Source organism: Echiichthys vipera, assembly GCF_963691815.1.
Source record: "Echiichthys vipera genome assembly, chromosome: 13".
Taxonomy (NCBI): domain Eukaryota; kingdom Metazoa; phylum Chordata; class Actinopteri; order Perciformes; family Trachinidae; genus Echiichthys; species Echiichthys vipera.
The window spans coordinates 15,607,252-15,626,875 of record NC_139838.1 but is presented as its reverse complement, the minus strand read 5'-3'; the positions used below and the strand labels follow the sequence as shown (position 1 = coordinate 15,626,875).

At 40.6% G+C, this 19,624-nt stretch overlaps 1 protein-coding gene across 2 annotated transcripts in view; it reads right to left on the bottom strand.

Annotated features, from left to right (window-relative positions):
- The window catches only part of elmo1 (engulfment and cell motility 1 (ced-12 homolog, C. elegans)), a 100,494-nt gene that overhangs the window by 66,319 nt on the left and 14,551 nt on the right, over positions 1–19,624 (bottom strand). Inside the window, exon 1 of one of the 2 annotated variants that reach the window (XM_083926116.1) lies at positions 9,163–9,322. The exons of the other annotated variant lie outside the window; for it this stretch is intronic. The gene's annotated coding sequence lies outside the window, so the exon portion shown is untranslated. Of the gene's footprint in view, positions 1–9,162; positions 9,323–19,624 lie in introns of those variants that run through there. 2 annotated transcript variants of the gene reach the window in all.

Genomic DNA, 19,624 nt, shown 5'->3' with positions numbered 1-19,624 from the left:
CTCTGAGATGACTTTTTTTCCCCAGCCGGTAGCCTAATTTAATTTGCAGTTGTTGACACACGGGACATTAGGACGTGCCGTTGAGGCAGATACTCAAGAACTTAATTCAAATCAAAGTTTAACTGCTAATGAGGTCACAGCAGGGGAGCGGATTGAAAAGTTTCAATGTTTTTTAAAGATCTAATCTGTTTCACTGGGACCTTGCCTTGGTTCAGTCATTTAAAAATGCTGCAGAAAGACACAAACCACCCGACAGCATTTTTCCATGACTTCCAGACTGAAGTTTGCGATTTACTTTTTGACATTTTCACAGTAATGAAAGTCGCTGCCGTTTGAGAGATAAAGCATCTCTGTATCGCCGAAGTAATGCAGCAGCACTTTAGCCACAATAGCCAGGAAGCATGCATGACAGCTTACAGAGATTTTAATTCTTCCAAATTCAACAATCTTAAAAGGAGTATTCCTCCAATTTTAAACACAAGGACCAGTTAACTCATCACAGGGAGCAGAAAACCTTTGAAAACTTGTGTTACGTCTTGTGTGGTTCTGGATGAACATAGTCAAGTCTGAGTAACTCAGTTTACCCGGAAATCTCAGCTTGGGTTTGAAGTAAAGCCTAACAGATACATTGCCCAACCAATATACTTACAGTTGTCAGGGTATCACGGATATATTGGATGTCGGCTGATATGTAGTCTTGTATTTTTAGATCTGGTTTTGTGTGTGTGTGTGTGTGTGTGTGTTTGTGTGTGTGTGGGGAGGGGGGGGGGGGGCAATCACAATCGCCTTGGGTGGCCCAGAGCTCCCGTTGAAAACCTTGCAAAATAGATAGCGTAGATAGCAGAAGGGTTTTGAGCACTGTACAATCCGGAAACAAGAAATTGCCGTGAATAATGTGTTTGAAGTCATTTACAAACAATGCCTCTATTACATAGTCTATAGTCTTACTCAGAACTCAGGTTTAAGGGATCCCGATAAAAATGGTGTGTATATGTATGTGTGACCAATACAAACTGACGGATATAATGCTATGAGAGATATCTTTATTCATTCTCAAATACCAATATTGTCATCAGCCTCAAAAATCCAGTATCTGTCAGGCTTTACTTTGAAAAAAAAAAAAGAGTGTAGCATCTGAAAAGTGTGGGTGTTTATCAGGCAGGGAGGGTCTCTTTAATTCTTGTTTTTGTCAATTAAGTACGTTAAAATCTGTCTATTAAAATAAGATAAAATCAGTAGGAAAGATGGTCAGAAAATTAAAAAACGGGGGCGTTGGACAGAGAGGAGAGAAGAAGGGACAGAGTAAAAAAACTTTCATGTCTTACACTGGTCAGAACGCAAATAAAATATCCAAACAGACTGTGTATTTGCAACCATGTGCACCCCTGTCATATATGCACGCACGCACACACACGCACGCGCACACTGTGGCTTTCTAAAATAAACCAGTTAGAAGTCCCCTGGTAGAAAAACAGCCGAATCACAGTCACTCCAAGCCACTGGGGAAGCTGGGTATAGCCACTTCTGTGTGCCTGCAGGAGGTCTAATGAAACCCAGCATCGCACAGTTATCAAGTGGAAAATGTACCACAGATATCCCCAAAACCAACTGAGGAAGGCATCAATAATTTACCTTCCTAGCCTGTCAAGGAAGCTTGGACCATCCTAGTTCCTGGTTTAGAAGCCTGTTTACATATTAAATCTCAATCCATAATGCAAAAAGACTGGCAGCTAGGGGTAAATCCCTGGAAGAAAACTATTGAGCAAAACAGTGTGAGTGTTGATTTATACGGCATGTGTGCATGAACAGAGGCAGGGTATTGAGTGATGAAATGTGTGCGCACAAACACTGACCAAAACAGTTTTTGTGTACTGTACAGTGCATACATCAATGTGTGAGTATTTGCATGCATGTGTGTGCTTGATGAGAATGTATTAATCTAAAGATAGTTTATGTAATGAGACTGGCCTGGCGTTGTGAGTGAGTCACCCCATAATGATCCACATAGCCTTTATTCAAGGGCCCGTTGCCATGGCAGCCGATGCATCAATAGCTCGAGATGTGGATGCATCTTTCTTTCTGAAGAGCGTGTCATACCCAAGTCACGTCTGTCACAACACCCCAAATTTGACCCATTCCAACCCCCTGCTGTGAATTTCAACCGTTGAAATATGGAAGTATGTTCATTGAAATTAGAGAGGTTTTGTAATGAATTTTAAATACTTTGTAAGGCACTTTGCCTCAAGTGACATTCAGTGCATGCAGCTGTGTACCTCTTTATTTCCCTTTCCCTTTCCCTCTGCCTCTCCCCTGCTACCTTATGCAGAGATTTTATTGCTTCTGGTCACCATAATTGGAAAAGCAAGGTGTGAAGATGTAGAGAGAGAAAACACTGGCAGATACATATAAACATCTAGATAAGCACAATCCTGCACACATTAATGGACTTGATGGACTACTCACTGAAACAAATATAGTTTTAAACTGTAATCAGCAGCACCATCCTGTTTAATCTAAGTTAGAGTGTGTCTCACACAGGCCTGACTGTACTGTACAGAAGCACAGACTGTGTGAATGATTCATTCAGTTATATTCTACAGCGTGTTAGTCATCTATGCAGTATGATTATCATCCTTCTCAAATACTGACTGAAGACATAGAGAGGCAGTCAGTGAACACTATAAAACTGCCGCTATTGAGCCTGTCAACATTTTAAACCATGCTTTAGCAGCCAAATACAGGATGAATTATCAACTTCAACCAGTGCCACCATGAGATTCAAATTTGTGGTTTTGAATGAAATGTTAAACAGCCATTGGATGGCTTGTCATGAAATTTGGTCCAGACATTGATGTCTCCCTCATGAAAGGTATAATTCATTACCTGCTAAACCAATTACGTCCCCGTTAGTATCAGCTTCACTTTGTGTTTGGCACATCAGCATGCTAGCATTGTCATGATGATGGTACAGCCTTACAGCCCTGATAGCATGGTTGTAGACTCTTTGGCCCCATTGACATCTTGCTTATGTGTTGTGTGTAATGTGTTCTGGGTGATCACTGTGGACATTGGAGATGCATTCTAAATGTCAGGTGCCTCATTTTTAAATCCAAAAAGGATCATTTTACTTTATAACAACACAGGCCTGATCTTCAGAGTTTTGGCCACCATTTACATGGATAATGCTAAAATTTTGTCAGTGTCAACAAGTTAATTGCTGAGTTCTGGATCAAGTCAAACTTGACAAGAAACCTGAACATAAAGATGTTCAGTTTATACTCAGGTTAGCCAAACTAATATGAAAGAGAAAATGAAGTGAAACAATGAAACTAATACCCAAATTGACTGGGAGAATAAATTGATAGATATTAGCTTATCGTAGATTTAGCAGAATCTGAGTATCTGTTGATGGATGAGAAATGTGAAAATGCAAAACAGAAATGCCAAAGATAGCTCTAGATGGAAATTCAAGATTTAAGGTTAGGCATCAAAATTGAATGGATAAGGTTAGTATAGGTGGTCGGGAAGCCACAGAAAGAGTTTTTGCCAATATATCGTTATCGTCTAGACACAACCTAGTTTGTGACATTGCTCTGGGTTCCCATATTACAGCAATTGGTGAGTGAAGTACTTTTGTGACTGACATTGCAAAAATAAGACCTAATAAACAGAAATCACACTGAAGTCAAAATATAAATACATACACATGCACACACACTCTTATTTGTGTGTGTATGTATATATATATATATATATATATACTGTATATATATATATATATATATATATTCCCAGCACCTTGTCAACCTTTTTCCGAGAACAACAGATGACTCAGAGATGGACTGGCCTTGAGGCTTATTGATTGGAGAGAGAGAGAGAGACACACACACACACATACACACACCTATCTCATTGCTGAAAGCCGCAGTAAATCCCTTGAAAATGGGTTGAAATGTAATTGAGAGACCAAGTGGTTCAACACACCAGCACACCAGGAGCAGGGCTTCAAATAGTCCAGCGCTCATTTGATCAACATGTTCTTCCTGCGATCAGCACACACTGCTCCAGGGAACAACTTCAGAGCAATAAAGTTTCACAATGTTTCTCAGGTGTGTGTCTGTGTGTGTGTGTGTGTGTGTGTGTGTGTGTGTGTGTGTGTGTGTGTGTGTGTGTGTGTGTGTGTGTGTGTGTGTGTGTGTGTGTGTGTGTGTGTGTGTGTGTGTGTGTGTGTGTTTGCCTTCAAATAGATACTCTACATGTCATCATGAGTGTTTACTATAGCCCGAGGGGGCCCTGCATCAAGTCCCAATCTGTCGCTCTGGCATCTCATCGCAGCATCCTTATAGTCTAAATTGAGCCTTGTTATCGAGCTAGCTGCCGTCAGAGCTCATCATGTACGAGCAGGTGATATGCTGCAACCTGGTTCAGTTGAGTGTGTGTTTGTTTTTTTGCTCTGCCAGAGGGTTAAACAGGCTAACGGGACACAGAGCTCACTCCATCTTGTTTATTTGCAGAAGAACATTTCCTGGATCATACCCCGCTGACTTCCTTTCCCCTCTTCTTTTCCACTGCCCTTTCATTTGTGTCTACCGCATCTGACGTTTCTCGATTTCTTGCCAAGTCTCCCTCTGCTGAGAACATATTATATTATTTAAAAGAATGTAAACCGCAAAGAATATAAATCAGACATTGAAAGACATTAAACAGACTCTACAAGACTCTATTTTCATTCATTTGACACACATAATGTAAATCCTTCCATTGTTTAATTGCACTAATGTACTGTATGCAATAACGCGCTGCCAAAACCACCACACCACTAGTCTAACTGGGCTGCAGTCAAGCAAGGTATTGTAATCTGTGAATGTGTTATGTGTGCAGTTAATCCGCCTTCGCCCACCTGCAGTAACCACAATTCCTCATGATTAGATTAAAATGTGTGTGTGTGTGTGTGTGTGTGTGTGGGGGGGGGGGTAACTACATCTCATGTTACCCTGTGATCTGATCTGGTGCCAGAGGTCGAAATTAAAGAACAAAACCATCAATAAAGAGTAGACAGAGGGTAAGAGGAGAGGAAAAAAAGAAAAAGATAAGGCCTGTGATTTGTTGGGCAGCAGAAGAGTGCTGGGTTTCACCTTAATAATTCATGTTGTGTAAGGGTCGTATTATCTGTAGAGGGAGGGAGTGAGAAAGAGAGGAGATGGAGTGACAAAGGTGAAAAACGCAAGTGAACATGAGACAGAGAGGGAGGAAGTGGGTGAGACGACATAGAAATTAAAGGCTGGCAGACAAAGACGGTGAACATGAAAGAATACCATCAAAAGAAGATTAAGATGAAGTGAATAAAGAGGATAAAGGGCAAGGCAGATAGAGGGGGGGGGGGGCAAAATAAGACCAAATGAAGATATAACATGATAAAAGAGCAAAAGATAGAGCCAAGGGAGGACAGAACAAGAGAAAGGAGAATTAGGATTAGAGAAAGGAAGACACAGAACAGCAGAAGTTATAAAATGAAATTAAACAAAAAGCTGGATATACAGGTAATCCGATAAATTAAGGTTCATTAATGGAGGGGTCACTTATATCCTGCAGTATAACTTTGCAACTATGCAATTTATGGAATCTGCCTCATTTAGCTCTGCTATAGAATCCATGAACACCCCATTCTGATAGCAAGCAACGGCTTTCAAAAAATTATAATTAAAACCTACCAACATAACGTGGTGAAAAACAGACGCCTTATTGGCTCTATTTAAGGGATTTTTAAAACTTTGAAGTCTAATCAAGACTTTTTAACGATGCGCTGCTGGAGAGAGGAGAGAGAGAGAGAGAGAGAGAGAGAGAGAGAGAGAGAGAGAGAGAGAGAGAGAGAGAGAGAGAGAGAGAGAGAGAGAGAGAGAGAGAGAGAGAGAGAGCACAAGAGAAGAAGAGACAAATAGAGTGAGACTGGGGACATGATCTAAGTAAAGCACATGCTGCCAGCTGGGACCTTTTTACGATGAACTCTAATGGTGTGAGAAAACATGAGGCAGCCGTTTTTACAGACAATATCAGTGTGACCATTCAGCACTTAGCCCAACCTCAGACTCTGAAGTATAAAAAAGCCTTTGTTAACACATTTTACTAAACTATTATTCTTTTTTTTTTACAAACTATGTCAGTGTTCAAATTTTAGGTGATTTTAAAATGACCTCAGGCTTTTCAATTGAATTTTACACTTTATTTGGAGCACTCTGAGCACATGCTAAAGACCACACTTTAGACCTTGTGATCTCCCCGGGCTATCCTTGAGTTATTTTGAAGCATGGCATATATGTCAGACCACAAATTACTTTTAAAGATGCCTTTCTCACCCTACCTTTTCCCGTCACATTAACGGTTTGTCAGGCTTTTATTCATCTTCCATCACCTGTGATAATAAATCTGTACCGTCACCAATACACAGTCTAATCCATATATAGATACATATTTAATGAACATTTAGTTAATAATACATTGAAATAACCTTTCTAGCTACTAAATGCCAAATGCTGAGGGCCCTGAAGTCTTCTTAGGTCAAATATCTCCTCTGCTTCTTCTTCTTTTGACTCATCTTCCTTCTACAATGGTACACACGTTCATTTTCATGCAACCTCAACCGTCTCCAACAGACCACCTAGCTTGGTTAGCTGCCCAGAGTTTAGCACTCTGTTCAGACAACTTAATAGTCCAGCTGATTCTTATGAAACCATGACTAAATAGTGATTCATAATTAAAAAATTCATTTGTTATTGTCAAACAAACACATCCCTTTTATCCCTTTAGCCACACATAACATGATGCACCTAACAGCACGAGTCCACCTTGACAACCAACGATGTTTTTGTTAGACTTTGAAAAATGGATCCTCTTGAACTTCTACATCCTGTTAAGGCTCTCGTGTGCTTAAAGTGTGGGCACCGTCAAGTTTCACAGTATCATATCCATTTTCGGTGTATATACTCATGCTCTACTATATGCAGATGTCTGTGCCTGTGAGTGGGTTTGGGTGCATCTGTATTAACCTATGTGCTGGGTGGATTTCAAAATAACCCCTTTAGCTCTTCATTTGATGCCTCTACAAAGGGCCCGCCTAACCGCAGGGGACTGTGTGTGTGTGTGTGTGTGTGTGTGTGTGTGTGTGTGTGTGTGTGTGTGTGTGTGTGTGTGTGTGTGTGTGTGTGTGTGTGTGTGTGTGTGTGTGTGTGTCTCAGCCTTCAAAAAGAGCACCATCCTTTATCTGAGAGCTGATACAAAAGGCCACCGACATGGTGCTGCTGAGGACCGAGTTATGTCGCTCCGAGCGTGACGCCTACACACACTTCCCAAAGGATGGTCATGTTACACCCTTGAGGAGAGGTGTGTGCAGTTAAAGAGTAACTTTACACCAATCTGAAAAACAGTTTCTGGTTAAAAGTTTAGAACTTATGTGATGTGCTCAGCCCTGTCACATGAGCTCAAGTACCTCATCAACACCACCCATCATGTTCCAAATGTATATAATATTCAATTAGCTGTCAACTATCCAATTAATTGGCAACTATTTCGATAATCGATGAATGAGTTAGAGTGATATTTTAAGGGGAAAAAGTACAAATTCCTTAATTCCAGCTTCTTAAATGTGAATATTTTCTGGTTTCTTTTTTTCTCTATGATTGTAAACTGAATATCTTTGAGTTGTGGACAAAACAAGACCCGTGAAGAGGTCATCTTGGGCTTAAGGAAACATTTTTGACCATTTTCCGACACATTATTAGACCAAACAACTAAATTGGTTAATCAAGAAAACAATCAACAGATCGACGATGAAAATAATCCTTAGTTGCAGCCCTAATTACTTTTAACTATCCATTTAAAACCCTTTATCCATTACTCCTACACAACTCTTAATCGCAACCTCGCTCAGGTTTGATAGTGATAGTAAAACATAAATGAAAGAGTACAGTGAAACTAAAGAATCTTAAAACTCATAGTGTTATGCCCAATCCCTCCCAAATACACACATACAAAACACCCAGTACACAGGAAATCTGCCGGCTCCAAGATAAAGAGCTGGCAAAACAGCTGCAAATAAAGGAAGAAGGCAAAAGGAAAAGGGGGAAGGCGGGGGTCAGGGTTTAGAAATATGGCTTCAACCAAAGGAGGAACTGACATGCTCTAAGAGACTTAACATGCATGTGTTTACAAATTGTATACCAAGAAAACACCAAAAATATTCCTCAAACAACAAATCATCGAATGAGGACATGATGTTTTACTTAATTCAGTATGGAGATTGGACTGACGAGCATCACGACAGCCTGGTGACTTCCCTCTGTGATCCTCTTGGCAGGCCTCTTTGTGTCACAAACCCGCCTCGATTCTCACTAAAATGCTGCAACCAGGATATCCTGTCAAATGTCGGTACCAGCAGCTTGTAACAACTCTCAACAGCAGCCAAGCGACCTCCCGCAGAGGCGTGAGCCAGTTAAAGCGTCTCTTGTGCACATACTGCTGAATCTACTGTATGTGTGTCTAGATACATAAATCAGCACACCCAGGAGAACGGTTGAAGCATGCAGCTACAGTGTATTGCTGAACAAAATACAAGCAAAGCCTAAATAGTGTGTTGTGAGCAAAGCAAGTCAGCGATTTGAGGTAAACAAGTGAGTCAGAAACAGTTATGAGGCACATGGATGGCATTCTGCAAACCCAGATAATCAAAACACGAGAACATTTAGAGACAAGGAGACACTTGCCAACTAATCCATAACTGCATTGTGAAGGAATCTTCATATTGTCAAGTAATTACTTTCCACCACGGCAGATTCATCAGCTCTTCTTTTATCCTATCCTATCATAAACTACTCACCCCCCCCCCCCCCACCCCACCCCCCAAAAAAAGAACAATCATGAGTCCACAACGCTGGTTAGAAGCAGAAAAACCCACATTAGGCCCCATCTCGGATCAGCCAGCAACCATGTACAGTACGTTCCAAGACATTTACTACTCCAGACAGCAAACATCCAACCACAACATTAGTGCCTACTGGTGACACACTGGAGGGGAGAGGAGAGCGCACAGAGCCGCACCCAGAGGCCTACTGCATCCTGTGTAGCGTAAAAGAATAAAAAAAAAAACACCATGAAATTGAAACTACTTACCCGGAAAAACTTGACAACCAACTACTTCTTCTCCAAATCAACCTGCAAAACTACTGCCTAAAGCGGAGAGAGAGAAGGAAGCTCTTTTCTAAGCTTTTCTTAAACTTTAGTTTGAGTATCTGCCTACAAGTGAAGTGCCCTTCAGCATCATAAGCCATACACCAAGACTTCACAACGGTTTGTGCAGTGCTTCGCCTCAGGCTAGAAGAGAGCGCTGAGAGAGACAGACAGAAGGAGGAAGTAGGCGTTTGTCAAGAGAAGAGGAAACATGTCTGCCAGTCGAAAAAGCGGCAAAATTGAAAGATAAGATGACAGCAAGTAAGAAGAGCATTTAGGACTCTGACTCACATGTAAAGAAAGAAACCGTGCATCCATCCCTTGACTTGAAAAACACACGTAATTATGCTGATTGGATTAATTAAGGGCAATCATATCTCATAAATCTCTCATTAGCGTTCCCCTCCCCAGTGCATTACAGTGAAAATAAGACTATTGGAGCCTTAAAGCAGGTTGGATAAGCATTGGAAACAGTGGGAAGCAGCTAGTCCAGCTCTGTCCAAAGGTAACTACTCCACCAACCAGCAGCTCTAAAGCTCATCAATCATTTTATATCTTGTTTGTTTAATCCATACATCCATACAGAGAAAGGGGGACATATGTGCCAGACTATTTCTTGGCCAGGCACAATGAGTTCCCGGAGCAACTTACAGGTTTTGTATGAAACTTAGAATAAGTGTTATCCCTTTTGCAGTCAAGTTAGATTAAATTATGCATTTAATAATGCTGTTCAGACGCCCAGGGAGCAGGTGATTACCACAAACGTAGCACACTCTTTCACCCCCCACCCCTCCAAGTCACCACTGATTCAACTAAACAACAAGCGCCAACAGAGTGTGTCAGATGGTTTACACGCTTTCACAAAAGACCAACGATTATGAGCTAAGAGGCTAAATGCCCTAATTAAATATTTACTGTTCTGAACAGGGCGATGACATCTTCATTTCAGGCTTAGAGCTCAACCGGCCATCTGTGCGAGTGTCACAAAAACAGATGTTTACTCCACCCATGCTGAGGTCAACTTTGGTTTTGTATGAGCCTCATAACTGCCAGCATCCAGGACTTTCAGTTCTGACTCAAAGTCCCTTAGAGCCTCAGAAAGACAAATAACCAAGGAAGAAAACATTTCAACAAAGCGACACCAGGGAAAAAATAACATGCTAATAGAAACCCATCATATTCTTTTTTAAGTTTTTGTCTTGTGTCAAAGCTGGAAAGATGAGAGAAAGAAGACAGGGCGGTGCGAGTTGAGCTGTCATGGGTTTAGGTTTGGCATGAACCCAAGAGCTATGGAGACCTGAGGAAGTGAAAAAGTTTGGAGGACCTTTGACACTAATTAATCTAAGCTAAGAAAATTTCTTGTGACTTACACACACAACCGTCTGCCAGAGAAGCTTAAACAGAGTGTCTGCTGAGTCAGAGATCTCACTGGGGACTCCATGTCTCCATGTCAGGCTGTAATAATCTATCCAAACTATCTCAGCTCCCTCGTGAATGCCTCCGTGTTCTCCGCCAGCCCCACTGACACATCCAGGATTCTGCACTGTGTTTCAGTCAACAATCTTTCAAAATCACCCTCCACACCCTCTTTTACTCTTCCCACAATGGCCACTCTTGTCAAAATTTTAATATTGTCTATTTATACATTATATCGTCAAAAAAGGCAAAAATTACAGTATGTTGTACCGGTAGATGTAGAGTAGTTCCAGAGGATTTGCAGTAAAAGCTTTTCACTTTTGGTGCGTCTACTGTGACAAACAATTCAATTCAACAATTCTCGAAGCTGATTGTCCTCCATGAAGAGGGTTCAACCTGCCAACTGTCAACAGCCAGCATTAAAGCCAGCAAGTGACAAAACTCTGATACCAGAGTCTCTTCTTGAAATTCTAAGAAATGGTGTCTGTAATTTTTTCTGGCTTTATAAAGTCACATCTGCTGATCTAAATCATATCTTTCACACACTCAGGGAGCAGCAGATTGTCGTTCAGTGTGTTCAGAGTGTTAACCCGACTGTCGAGGGTCATTGTTGTTCCAATTAGTATGCATCACAAGTTGTGTTGAAGCTGTGTGTGAAGCAAATGTTAGACTTTACTAACAAACATAAAGATATTGACTGAACAAACAGGGTAACTTGCATGCAGTGATTTGAAGACGATTGTTTTATCTACAAAGCAAAAGCATGTTTTTTTTTTGTTTGTTTTTTTTATAAAGTGTAGTGTACTGAAATGTGCTGTAACTTAGATTGTTACAACTTCAAACATCTTTTTTCGACCGGTTTTGATTAATGGTATAATGTACAGTGCCTATAGAAAGTTATGATACCCTTTTGAAATAGTCATAGTTCCCTTTAGAATAACCATTATAAACATTTTCAGGTATAACCAATCACCTTCCAGATTTACACACCAAGTTAATTTGCCTCCATCAGACATTAACTGTGGTGTTTTTGATTACTTCAGAATAAAATCAGCTGTTCCTTGAGGATTCCACTCCTAGTAGAGCATGGTAACACAAATAATTCACCATGTTTGGAAAGATGCTTTAAAAAGAGCTTCAGGATAAAGTTGTGGATAGGCACAAGTTAGGAGAAGGATATAAAAACATTTCCAAGGCTTTAACTATCCCTCTGAGTAGTGTTTAGAGTTTTGTCCATAAGTGGAAGGCATATGGCACCACCCAGACCGTGCCTAGCTTGGACCGCCCCTCCAAACTGGATGCCAGACGCCAGAAAAAGATTATCAGGGAAGCCATCAAGAGGCCCATGGTGACCTTGAAGGAGTTTTGAAGGAGTTCCTTGAAGGAGAAGTCTTAATGGCAGAGATTGGTCGATCTGTGCATGTGACAACAATTTCACAAGTTCTACATGTATGGCAGGGTGGCAAGAAAGAAGCCTATTCTGAAAAAATGTAACGCTGAGTCTCGTAAAAAAACATATTGAAGATTCTGATGCCATGTGGCAAAAGGCTATATGGCCAGATGAGACCAAAACTGAACTCCACTATGTTTGGCAGAAACCAAGCACAGCACACCACCCAAAACACACCATACCTACAGTGAAGCATAGTGGTGGCAGCATTATGTTGTGGGCTTGTTCCTCTTCAGCAGGGACTGGGCAATTGGTCAGGATAAAAGGGAAAATGGATGCTGCCAATGAACTCAAATTCTTGATCAAAACCTGCGGCCCTCTGCTAGACACTTAGAGTGCAGTCCATTGACGCTCACCACAGAATCTGACTGAAGTCGAACAGTTCTGCAAGGAAGAATGGGGAAATATGGCACGAGTAATAATAGTATTAAAGGAATCAATATTTGTAGTTTCGATGCATAGCTTAAAAGTTCAAATAAAAAGAATAGATAAATAATATTTCCTGCATCTCTTTATCAATTAGAAACCTGGATTATTAAGATTTTGATTGATCATTGAATCAACAGTCTGACTAATTATCAAAATAACTATTTGTTGTTATTGTTTGTGCTATTCAACAGAGACTATTATCAGTCAACTGTGGATCTGAACCTGATCCACATTACTACCAGATGTTTTTAATGTTGGTGATTCAGAAATTTGAGCTCATGGTCCCACTCAGCTCTAAATGGCTCTGGATGAGAATGTCAGCTGAAAGCCCAACACGTAAAAACTGTAAATGCAAATGTTGAATAATAATATCAGGCAGGTTTAGACGTCACCCCCTCGTTTCATAACTCTTTTTCTTATTCACAGATTTTATTTTGCATTTTTCAAACATGAATTAATCTGCGTATTCCCACAGTCTGCCTGCAGACAAGAATGCCAGGTAAAGATAATTCCACGACACCTCAGGGGATCATCTATTATTCAAAACCGCATCTAAAAGTATTCCACTTGAAGAGATGCAACATGCTTTGCGTGTAATTTTCAAACTCCAGTGGTTATGATCTATACATTTTAACACACAGGGGTTTGTTACATATGGTTACTGTAGACAGAAAGCTGGGCCACATTTTAGTTTCCAAACTGCACATCACCTTGCAAAACAACACATCACAAGTAAGAGTACGCTCACACAATACACTACTTCCAAAAACAACACAAGCTGTCAAAACAGAACAGTAACCATCTCCTTTGGCCTTGTTCAAGGAACAGGCTAGCTGCTAAGGTAATATATGGTTTATACAAATGGATAAACACAAGCAATTGGCCTGTAGAAATCCTAGCACTTCCACATGAAGAGGATACCAGAGAGTCAGACTTCCTGCTTGGAAGCCTGAACTATATTAGTTCTACTGGGGGACTACATGTAATGTAATTATAATGAGCCATATGTAATAACCACAGAAGATTCCTCCATTAAAATGCAGTTTGGAGTCCAGATCAACATCATCAATACACATCATTGTACGCTGGTCAGGCAGTCTGCAAACCGTCAACAACACACAGTACTGCATGGTTACAGAGATGTCAATTCAAAACAGCGTAATGAGAAAATGACAGAAGAGCTTTCCAGAAATGGAACATACGAGTGGCAAAATTATCCTCATTTATTTTCTGGACAAAATAAATGGCCAAACAGTTAAAAACAGACGGCAGAACATATATTCCAAATCACACCTCGACATACAGAGTAAACAGCAACAGTCTGCAGTGAAGATCACAGTGCTGAATGGTTATACAACCTGCTATCCACAGCAGCTACTTAATTGGACCAAACACTCCTGGGTCTATCTTACTGCATAAAATGTCAAGTAGAGTTACACTGTCGGTTGGGCCTCACTGCCCACGGGTTGTGCAAGTATCCTCTTATTATCCTCTGGGTTTCTTTATAATAGTAATAATTGGAACCTAGTCATACTGGCTAATGTGCTGCAGACTCCCAGTCTCGTCTCACAGTAGTTTTACACCACACTGGTTGAGTGAATAAACTAAACTTGCATGGCATAATGGAGGCGACAAACAGCCTGAAACAGTAGGCTTATACTGGTCGCACAGTGAATATCACAAGTTAACTCACAAGGGCATTTTTTCACATATATAATTTCTATTCAGAGGTAAAATTAAAACCATTCTGGGAAGCACACTTACTCGTTCTCTTGCTGAGAGCTCTCTTATGATAAGATTGATATGACTCTCATGTCTGTACGGTAATACGTAAGTGAAGCTAGCTAGATGGTTAGCTAAGCTTAGCATACATACTGGAAACAGGCAAACAGCGAGCCCTGCTCTGTCCAAATGTAACAATATTTGCCTTCCAGTGCCTCTAATGCTCACTAATTTGTCACAACTTGACATTTTTTCACCTTAAGTTTAGTATGGGCTGAACAAACTACATTTAACGTGCCAATCTGGTAGGCAGATTTTGTTACCTTTGAACAGAGCAGTGATTTAGGTTAGCCATTTTTTACTACTACTTTCCCGTTTCCGTTTTTGTGACAAGCTAAGCTCTAGCTTGATATTTACCGCACAGATGTGAGTAGTAACAATCATCTCATCTTCTCTCGGCAACAAAGCAAATAGCTGTATTCCTTTAAGTAATACATGACAATAATACAAAATAGGTTTACATTAACCAATAGCGTTTAAAGTGTAATAGTAATAGTGTCTGAAATTCAGTCAATATTGATCACTGATAAAGATGTGTGGTGTTTGACAGCCAAGTGCCATTAGCTCATTATCAACATTATGTCTGACAACTGAATAAATCTGGATATTAATTCTAATTGATTGGGTGTTTACAGCATGAGCTACAAAACACTGTGCGCAGACAAACACAGTTAAACAATGAGGTTTAGCACTGCTCCCTGATCATTCAACTCATGATATTTTGGGATATTTAAGTGCTTATGGAACATTACCTGTACCATTAAAAATACCCTGGTATGTGTGTGTGTATGTGTGTTTTAATCCTTTGCACACAGCTTTGTATTCAAGAGTGTTATGTAAGGTGACTATTACACATGTTGTTTTTTCCCTCCATTGCCTCGCTAACTATAACACAATAGGCTATGTGCCCTGTTCAAACACAATCTCCTTTTGCTTTAGATTTAAAAATAACATGCCATCCTCCCCCATTACATAACTCAATATCAGTCAGCATCAAGGTCAGCAGTGAGAGCATGAAAACAGAAAAGAGAAGAACAATTAGGTGTTTACCCTGGATGCCTTTTCACTGCCAGCTAGGAAAAGTGTGTGTGTGCGCGTGTGCGTGTGTGCATGCGTGTAAGAACCCCCAGGCTAAATGAGTCACTGACAGTGTGACCTTCTGCTCTCAGCCCTGTTGGAAGTAGCCTATACAGGTCAACACTCAACTCTCCACAGCATATTCTTTTTTCCAAACTGACAGGAGGATTGAGTTATGGAAATGAAAGTTGTCTACAAAAGTCGATAGCAACTCTGCAAGTTTTTCTGCAGCAGCAGGAAAATTTGCAGGGATTGTTGGAAATCTACCTTTGATGAGAGCAACCAGTTTACCATATTATGTTCACGCTGACTTGTGCAATCATCAAATAGACATCAGTGTCTATTTTAGTTGTAATCCTTAGAAATAAGGATTTGCTACAGCTAGTATAAGGTTACTATGAAAGACATTGCACCATTATAATTTCATCCAAAAGAATTCTGCAAACTCAACCACTTGTCCATTTTGATCTTCACCAGAAGGCTTTTATGGACCTCAGATGAAATTCTGAGGCTGATAACAGCGGTTTCTAACCCTAAATTGCCTCAGCTAGAGATGTGGGTTAGGGAGATAAAAAAAATGTCTGCTATGCTATGTGCATCCCCAGAAGTCTCCACAGTGGCTGGTCTGGCTACAGGCCCATGGGGTCTTTGGTGTAATCAACTTACATAGCTGGGCCATTAGGACAAAGCTGGAAAGAAGACCCAAGATGCTTAAAGGAACAGACTGGAATGTGGCCGTCATTGTACTCAAAACAGCAGCAGTGAATGACAATAATGACCATGCAGACTATGAAAGGGATTCAACCACATGTTTATGGTGGTATAGATTTACTGGCACTGGAACTATTCAAGTGTTGTCTTATAAATGCTTCCTTTAAGTCACATGGAAAAACTCAAGGGTTTCAGCTAATAATGGAAAACAAGTTTTTCCAAATTGGAAAGTAGTCCTGAATGTCTAAACTGAGGAAATTCTGAGTGTTACAATGCTTCAGACTGATTGATAGTGTAGTATTTGTAGAAAAGAATTTAGTCATGCATCAAACAAAATATCAAAAGATATCAAAGAAACCCGCTTATTTTCTTTCTTGCCAATAGTTTGATGAAAAAGTTCTATTTACATATCCGTTTGTTCAATGTTGGGCTATAGGCAGCAGCTGGCTTGGCAAAAATACTGAAAACAGCTGTTATGTCCAAAGGTAACTATATCCACCTACCAGCTGCATCTCTTAAACTCACTAATTAACACGTTATATCTTACTTGTATTACTGTATCCATACAAAAAAATGGTGTTATGTGACAAGTTACCAGGCAACCAGCAGAGACCCCAGGAAGTCACTGCACCAAACTAAGAAATAGTCCGACTCATAGCCCCCACAAAACAGCAACTTGGTGTTTTTATACTTCAGTTTTTGTACAGATCAAACAAACGACATAGGTGGTTTCTGTTATCTTTGGAAATCGCAAAGCTAGCTGTTTTCAGCTTTTACATGGAGGGAGAGACGGAAAGTGAGGAAAATGAAGAAACACAAAATGGCTAGAAGTATATTTAAGTGTTATTTGTGCGTTTTGTTATATAGTTTTCACAGTGTCTGCTAAGGAGCAGAGAGAAATAAACCTTAAAGTCAGCTGTATGAATTGTGGCCCCTATTTTGTCAGATCAACAGCTATAAAATACCTAAAATTTGTACTTAAGTACTTCATTTGAGTAAATGTACTTAGTTACTTTCCACCACTGAGTACTATCTCTTAATATTAACAAGTGAGAGATGCAAAAGATTGAAAAGTGGTAAGTATATTTACAACCACGGCATCTTTAACTTTCCCCTTCTTTATCATTAAAAAACCCAAAGCTGAAGTCCCTTTTTAGATATCATGAAATATCAAATGAGTGCTAAAAACCAGAGCAAGATCAAGAGAATCCAAAGCAACACAACAAGCACAAATATGTAACTTGTTTCCAAAGACACAACAGTTTGTGATGTAGAAAAACACAACATCAAAATGCCGTCTTCAAAAGCAGCAGAGAGGTGAGGAGCGGTGTTTGACCGGAGCTTCCCCCTGACTGTTCACAGCAGACAATGATTGGAGCCTCTGGGGCCACGCTTCAAGGAACAAGCCATCCTGAAAAAAGGATCACTTGAGTCCTCTGTGTGTGTTTGTGTGTGAGAATGTATGGAGGGGATGGGTAGGGACCACACAAAACCCTGGCAGGTCACGTGACTGAGGCGGGGATGAATGGTGCTTTTTGGTTGGTCAGAGAGAGAAGTCATGGAAACAGGTCTATAGTCCTATTGTCTAACCGTGAAGCCTGTATGTGTGTGTGTGTGTGTGTGTGTGTGTGTGTGTGTGTGTGTGTGTTTGAGTGTGTTGGAGGAGGCGTCGTAGCATCATGAGGGACCATCACTGCATTCTTCATTCACAAGCAGAAAAACGCCTCCATCATAAAGTGACCTTGACTACTAAAACAGAACAGTGAACGCATCAGAGCATCTCTCTCTCTCTCTCTCTCTCTCACACCCCCTCTCATTCCAAGTGGGTGCATTTCAGAGAAGGCAAACAACCACATAAACATAAACTGCCTTTTGTCTATAAAAAAACCTGACACGGTTCATATTTTGAAGCAGGACCTCCATTGAAAAAAACGACATTAAGTTATGACCCGCTCCAATTTCCACATTGTGGGACTAATCAAACTGCGCTACTGCGGGGGTAATCAATAACTCTTCTCCAACACAGCCTCATGAGGAGCATGTTTCTTATCCACCACAAATTCATCTACTATGTTGATGAGTCACTATGGCCTTGCATTCAATTCACCAGTTTCTTTCGATTCTACCAAGAATCTGGAAATGAAAAAAGGCTGAAATCTCACTTCCTCAAAGTGCTAAAATTACACTCCAGACAGCAGAGGGGGGAAAGTACCAGACAAAAGGTTATTATGGAAAAGATACTCACACAAGCACAAGTGTATACACAAGCAAAGCACAACAGACGTTAAAAACTCCCCTCTGCAGGGATTCTCATTCATAAAACACAGAAAGTGGTTCACATCTAAACTAACTGAATACAGCTCTTGAGGAATCTCCCATCCCTTAACTGAATTAGTGGAAGATAACTATGGCATGTCTTCTGTTCTGCACTAATTGAAAAAACAAACGTGCATGTGCTTTGGGAAGTTACTCGTACACACCCACAAACCCGCAAAAAGAGCAGAGCACTCTGTCGACCGGGCATGAGTTGTGTGGAAGTCCCAGAATAGTGCAGTGAGGATTATGCAAGAACAATACTGCAGCTAAAGGCTTAGTTTCACCCATTTTAGAGAGAAAAGGAGAAGTTTTCTATGGCAGAATAGGGTAATTACTGTAAGTGTAAGGCTTCAGTTATGGTGCAAACATCTCTTTTTAAAATGAATGAAAACGGATGGAGGAATAGTAACCAGGTCGAAAAATGCTGGGTCTCATCTATACCACAAGAAAAACGAGTGTATTCTTTGCATGAGTGCTTTCATGTCCTTGTCCTTGCCATGTCCCCACCAAACAAGAAGGAAAGTTAAACTGAAAATTGACAATAAAAACATGAATGATGAAAGATATTAAAAAAATGAAGTGTGAGCAGGCGCACCTGATGATACAGCCCTCATTGGTGCTTGTTGCAGAGGGTGCAGCATAATTTCCCCACCCCAACTTAAACTTACCGTATTTTCCGCACTATAAGGCGCACCTAAAAACCTTCAAATTTCTCAAAAGCTGACAGTGCACCTTATAATCCGGTGCGCCTTATATATGGACCAATGGACAACCGGTCTCGCAACTACGGTAAGCAGTTTCAGACTCTATTTTCCCCCGTAGAAGAAGTAACGCGTGGTGCATGTTGAGATATATGACTGCGCGAAGCGTGCCGTTTCATTTCCATTTGTGTGTTTGTGTAAAGAGCCCAAAATGGCTCCTATTAAGAGACACGCTTACGACGCAGAGTTTAAACTCAAGGCGATAAGTCACGCAGTAGAACACGGGAATAGAGCGGCAGCAGCGAGAGAGTTTAACATTAGTGAATCAATGGTGCGGAAGTGGAGGAAGCAACAACCATCTGACTGTTTTGTTGACATTCCCTTTAGCGCAGCTTCATCTAATGGATGTATAACGTAACCCCAGCCTCGACTGTAGCGTCTATTCTATGCGCCTTATACATGAAAAAAGTTTCAAAATAAGCCATTCATTGAAGGTGCGCCTTATAATGTGGTGCGCCCTATA